Consider the following 6,907-nt stretch of genomic DNA (forward strand, 5'->3'; position numbering starts at 1 on the left):
CTCAAGCCTGTGCCTTTCCCCAGCTCACCAAAGAAAACCCCCTTGAAAGGTTGGGTTTTAGACAAAGACACTTGCAGCTCTCTCTTCCGGGTCGGTCTCGGGCTTTCCTCTGCTTCTTTCCCCCATCAAGCTGTAATAATGATCTGAATTTTTGCTGCCTAGTTTTACCGAGCACAGCAGAGGACATCTAAAGGAAGAATGAGATTACCTTTGAGAAGATATTCTCCCCCCCCCCCCCACCGGATCTCTTTGTTTTATTCTATCCTTCACCCCATATGGACTTCACCTGAAATAATGCCTTCTAGTTCCTTCCAGTAGATTCTTGTCAAAGGGCACCTCTTGGCAGCTGTCCTGATTCATCTCCAGCCATCGAGTTAGACTCCGGGCTGACCAGGGCTGCCACCTCCTCATAGATGCTCCAAATGTTGTTCCTGTGAAAAGCCCCATCTGTGAAACAGATAGCTAGAGAGACCAGAGAATTCAGGGGTTAAGGTGCTTGCCTTGCAAAGCTGTTGGCTCGCCCAACCCCATAAAGACCCCCACAATCAGTCCCAGGAGTGACCTGGATGGAGTCCATATTAGTCCTGACACCACTAGGTGTGGCCCCAAACCCAAAAATACTTAAGTAAACAAATACAAATTGAAAAACCAGCTAGGGGTGCCAGAGCGATAGCACAGTGGATAAGGCGCTGGCTTTACAAGGAGCTGACACAGATTCAATGCCCAGCATCTCATATGGTCCCCCGAGAATGGCCAGGAATAATTTCTTAGCACAGAACCAGGCGTAACCCCTGAGAACTGCAGGGTGCTGGTCCCAATCCCCCAAATAAATAAATGAAAACCAACTAGAGGGTCGGAGTGATAGCATAGCAGTAGGGCGTTTGTCTTGCAAACCCAGGACAGACCCAGGTTCAATCACTGCCATTCCACATGGTACCTTGAGCCAGGAGTGAATTCTGAGCACAGAGCCAGGAGTAACCCTGAGCACTGCTGGGTGATGGCCTCAATCTCCTAAATAAATAAATAAATAAATAATAAATAAATAAACAGCTAGAGCCATTGCCCAAACAACTGTCCTCATCATCATCATTGTATCAGCCGCATTTGTAGGTAGGGTCATTTTCAATGTCCCAATTATTCAGAGCAGGGACTTCTATAACTCTGTCTTCAAGGTCAGGTAGATTTTTATTTGGAAAACAGGTTTTGGATAATCAAAAACCCTGAAACAATATTGTAATAATTCAATAATTATATCTTATATAATTTAATAATAATTTAATTTTAAATGTCCCAGACAAATGTAAAAACAAGCTGTCTTTTGTTTTTGGCCACATCTGGTGGTGCTCAGGGGTTTCTCCTCACAGGTTTGGGGATCATATGAGATGCCGAGGATCAAACTCGGGTCTTCCGTGTGCAAGATAAATACCCTACCCATTATGCTATCGCTCCAGCCCCAAAATAAGCTGTCTTTAAGGGGGAAGACTCTTGTAAGTTCATCAAATTCTGATGTTTCCCACTTGTTACTACCATTCAAGACTCCTGCAAATTGCAGTGCTGGGCCAGGGAGAACTCAACAGACTGAGTACATGCTTTGCATGCACAAGGCCTGGGTTCAACCCCTAACAAGGCATGGTGCCCAGTGGGCCCTGTGCGTGGAGCCAGTGGCAGGGGCTGCACCAAAACCAAAGTGGAATGCCCCGCTCATTTTAACTTCCTACAAGGTAACCTGTGAAACCTGTTGAGATACGTTGGCAGAGGATTTGGACTCATGGTAGAGCATCTGCCTTGCATGCACAAGGCCCTGGGTTCAATGCATGGCACCCTAAATCAATGAGTAAATAAATAAATAAATAAGTGATTATACTGACTTGGTAGGTGTATGTTTCTTTATTCTTAGGTTTTTTTGGGTTTTGTTTTGTTTGGGTTTATTTTTGGGCCACACCTGGTGACGCTCAGGGATTATTTCTGGCTCTGCTCTCAGAAATCGCTCCTGGCTTGGGGGACCATCTGGGACACCAGGAGATCAAACCGATTGATGTCCATCCTAGGCTAGCGTGGGTGAGGCAGACAAATGCCCTTATGCCCTGCGTCATCTCTCCAGCCCCTATTCTCAGGTGTTTTTTTTTTTTTTTAAAGGAAGTTCTACCAAGAACTGCACTTGCATTACTGAAACACCTCCACTTTTGACCTTCAAATTGGCACTTAAAGTTTGAAAACACTGATCTAAAGTTATTTATATTCTGGCTATATTCGATAAGGGCCCGTTTTGATTTATTGGCCCTAAATAGCCTGGAATTGGGTGACAAAATTGGGGCCGGAGAGATAGGACATCAGAGAAGGAACTGACCTTGCATGAATGACCCGAGTTCAGTCCCTAATATTGCAAATGGACCCAAACACCACCAGGAGCGATCCCTGAGTGTGGAGCCAGATATAAAGTCTGAACCACCAGGTGTGGCTCAAAATTTAAAAATTAATTTTGGGGGGGGCCGGGCGGTGGCGCTGGAGGTAAGGTGCCTGCCTTACCTGCGCTAGCCTAGGAAGGACCGCGGTTCGATCCCCCGGCGTCCCATATGGTCCCCCAAGCCAGGAGCGACTTCTGAGCGCATAGCCAGGAGTAACCCCTGAGCGTCAACCGGGTGTGGCCCAAAAAACCAAAAAAAAAAAAAAAAAAAAAAAAAAAATTAATTTTGGGACTGGAGAGATAGCATGGAGGTAAGGTGTTTGCCTTCCATGCAGAAGGATGGTGGTTGAAATCCCGGCATCCCATATGGTCCACTGAGTGATTTCTGAGTGTAGAGCGAGGAGTAACCCCTGAGCGCTGCTAGGTCACCCAGCATGACCTGTCTTGAGGTCCTTGTCTCAAGGTGCTCCGCCATCTGGCCCCATCGATGCAGGGGCTTTAAAAGTGAAGAGTCGTGGGACCAACAAGCTTACTCTCCTGAAGCTCAGCACATCCCAGTTTGGCCAGGAACATTCCCAACAATACCCACACTTCCATAATCCCATAACCCTGATTGCAAGACCAAGTATGTAGAGCTGGTCTCTCTCTTTCTCCTTCTCTTTCCCTCTCTCTCCCTAAGATATGTCTTATGAAGCACATCCTGTTTGGAGCTGAAGCCTAGGCAGAGGTGGGGAAAGCATCTAAAAACTGTGTGTCTTATGGTCAGGTGCATCTTACAGAGCAAAAAATACGGTACTTTATCTGATCTTCAGTTCTTTCCATTTTGCTGATTGGTAAAAATCTTCTCCTCCCACTCCCAAGCTGAATAGTGTGTTTTGTGTGATTTGAAGCCACATCTGGCAATGTTCAGGGGTTATTCCTGGTTCTGGACTTAAGGACAGCTTCCTAGCAGGGCTTTGAAGCCATATTAGGATGCTGGGGATTGAACCTGTATGCTAGGCAAGCACCTTACCCATTGTACTATCTCTCCAATCCTGACAATATTTTATGTTACAACTATATGCTGCTTTATCCAATGATCCATCAGCAAACAGTACTGTTGTTCCTATATTTTGGTAGAGTGGTTCTGTGAGGTTTATGCGGTAGCTTTTTTGTTAGTTCTGGGTCTTTGATCTGATATGGAGCCCCACCTAGCTAGCTGCACTCAGGGATCATTCCAAGCTCCGTTCGGATCTGAGTCCCGAGTGCCTTGATGTTGAGGTAAGCCGTTATCACAGGTGAGAACTTGTCGTCCCTAAGGCAATGAATGTCGAGCTGCGAGGCATCTGCCCTGCTAAGAATAATAGGTATTCTGTGTTAGTTTTAGATGTATTAAATGTTGAGTTCAAGGGCCAATGGGCACAGAGAAGCAAAGTAGCTAGATTCTAGTCAGGTAAAGATCACCAGAGCAGTTTTTTCTGTTCTATCTATTGACTGGAACTTACACCCCATAATGCTGGGAGAGTGGGGGACACATCGGGCTGGGTCTCAGACTTGGTGCCTTGCTCTATCAACTACCTGGGCTGTCCCTGACCCTGGCATCCATTTCCAATCTTTTGTTGTTTTGTTTTTGGGCCACACCTGGTGATGCTCAGGGGTTACTCCTGGCTCTGCACTCAGAAATCGCTCCTGGCTTGGGGGACCCTATGGGATGCCGGGGGATCAAGCTGCAGTCCGTGCTGGGTCAGCCACATGCAAGGCAGACACCCTACTGCTTGTGCCACCGCTCCGGCCCAGAGACCAAGTTGTTTTTGTGTGATCATTTCAGTCATACTACGGAAAATGATTTAAGGTTACTTGAATTATATTGGGGGGGGGATTTGGGCTATACTTTGATATAGTCAGAGGTTATTCGTGGCTCTACACTCAAGAATCACTCCAGGAGATAGTTGAGGGACTACAGGGACTGCTTAAGACTGAACCTGGACCAGCTGTGTGTGGGGCCTATCTGCTGAACCACCTTTCCGTGCCCATTTTCCCCTTTTTGGATCTCTTCTGAGAGGGAGCTCTCCTCCCACAGGGGAAAGAGAAACAATCACCATTTAACACCCTTGGTCTCCCCCTTAAGATCACCCATTGGCTTGTTTGGGGGCCACACCCAGTGGTGCTCAGGGCTGACTCTTGGCTCTGCACTCCAGGATCACTCCTAGCAGTGCTTGGGAGACCATCTGGGCTGGTGGATTCGAACCTGGGTCACCCAGGTGCAAGGCAAACACCCTACCTGCTGTACTACTGTAGTATCACTACCCTCTGTGCAATCACTGGCCCCGCCTCCACTGAAAGTGTCTTGTCTCTGACTTAGAAAAGCGCTTCCCAAACTGGAGGGAAATGGGCGAATGAACAGTCCTTGAAGACTTGAAACTCTTCGCTTAAAGGCATGAGAACGTCTGTGATCCGGCTCACTTAATGGAAACGTCTTGAGCCGTGCAGGCACGTCTTGAGTAGGCCTGTTATGGTGTCTGAGATACGGGGAAGCAATTCGAGAAGCTGAGGAGACCGAGTGCAGAGTTTATCGGAAGAAATCTGCTCTTCTGGGCCTTTCACTAGTCAGCCGCAGTCAAGCCTGAGGGAGTCAATACTTCCTGCTCTGCCTTTATTTCTATGAAGGCAAAGGTTACAAGAAGCTTATCATTTCGATTAAATGCACCCTCATCTGAACTCTGAACTACACAGGAAAGACAGAAAAAGATGATTAGCCAGGCAACCTTGGCTCTTCCCTGACCCAACTGCACCTCGGGTTTAAGCCTCCGTCTGGAATCAGCCTCAATTTAATAGTTGTTTAGAATTAGTTTTCAACATGACCTTAAGAATTCAAATCAGGGGCCGGCGAGGTGGCGCTAGAGATAAGGTGTCTGTCTTGCAAGCGCTAGCCAAGGAAAGGACCACGGTTCGATCCCCCGGCATCCCATATGGTCTCCCCAAGCCAGGGGCAATTTCTGAGCTCATAGCCAGGAGTAACCCCTGAGCATCAAAAGGGTGTGGCCGGAAAAACCAAAAAAAAAAAAAAAAAATTCAAATCAGGGCCCGGAGAGATAGCACAGCAGCGTTTGCCTTGGATCCAGGTCGAATCCCGATGTCTCATATGGTCCCCCCGTGCCTGCCAGGAGCTATTTCTGAGCAGCCAGGAGTAACCCCTGAGCACTGCCGGGGTGTTGGCCCAAAAACCAAAAAAAAAAAAAAAAAAAAAAAAAAGAATTCAAATCAGCTGAAGCAATAGCTCAGAGGTAGGGCATTTGCCTTGCATGTGGCCAACACAGGATGGACCCTGGTTTGAATCCCGGCATCCCATAGGGTCCCCTGAGCCTGCCAGGAGCGACTTCTGAGCATAAAGCCAGGAGGAACCCCTGAGCACCTGCGGATGTGACCCAAAAACCAAAACCAAAAAAAAAAAAAAAAATTCAAATCAGGGGCCAGAGTGATAGCACAGTGGAAAGTCGTTTGCCTTGCATAAAGACGAGCTGGGACAGACCCGCGTTGATTCCCGGCATCCCATATAGTCTCACAAGCCTACCAGGAGCGACTTCTGAGCACAGAGCCAGGAGTAACCTCTGAGCCTTGCCAGGTGTGACCCAACGACCAAAAACCAAACAAAAAAAATGTAAATAGGGCCAACCAATAGTAAGCAGGTTCTATGTTTGCCTTGCATATGGTTGACCAGAGTTCGATTTCTGGCACCCTATTTGGTACCCAGAGCATCACCAGGGATGATCCTTAGCACAGAGCCAAAAGTCCTAAATACTACCATATCTGGCCCCCAAACAAAACCAAGCCAAAAAATGAGCTCAGATACATTTCTAAATCACGCCCTATGCTACATTTGACTTCATCAACTGAACCTCCTAAACAACTCTTATTTGCGGGAGGGGGGGGCCACACCCGGTGATGCTCAGGGATTACTCCTGGCTCTGTGCTCAGAAATTGCTCCCAGCAGGCTCTGGGGACCATATGGGATGCCGGGAATCGAACCCAGGTCCGTTATGGGTTGGCTGTGTGCAAGGCAAATGCCCTACCACAGCACCACCACTCCGGCCCCTAAACAGCTCTTAAGTTGTTCAGTTAACCTTCTGGTCCATCTTCAGGTGCGCAGATCAAGTCCCAGAGAGGACAATGTCACTGACAAGGAAAAAGATGAGAACTCTACCTCCCGAGGCTCCTTTCGCCCTGTCACTAGCCAGCGCTGACTTCTTTGCTGGGACAACTATACAGTAGTCTGGTTTTTGGACCTGAGGCCACACACACTGGGGACCAGCCCACTTGCTGCTCTTCTGGCTTTTACTGCAGAAATGCAGCCTGTTCATCTCAGAGCTGGGCGTGCCTCTACGAGACTCCAGGTCCTCTGGCCGTGAGTGAGCATGAGCTGCCCAACCATCTCTGCCCTGCAGAGCAGACGATGTTCAGTCCTTTCTACCTGTTCCGCAGTGAACGAGAGCCACTGGGAGGGTAGGTAGAACCAACATTATCAGT

The sequence above is a fragment of the Suncus etruscus genome, chromosome 17, assembly GCF_024139225.1.
Source record: "Suncus etruscus isolate mSunEtr1 chromosome 17, mSunEtr1.pri.cur, whole genome shotgun sequence".
NCBI lineage: Eukaryota > Metazoa > Chordata > Mammalia > Eulipotyphla > Soricidae > Suncus > Suncus etruscus.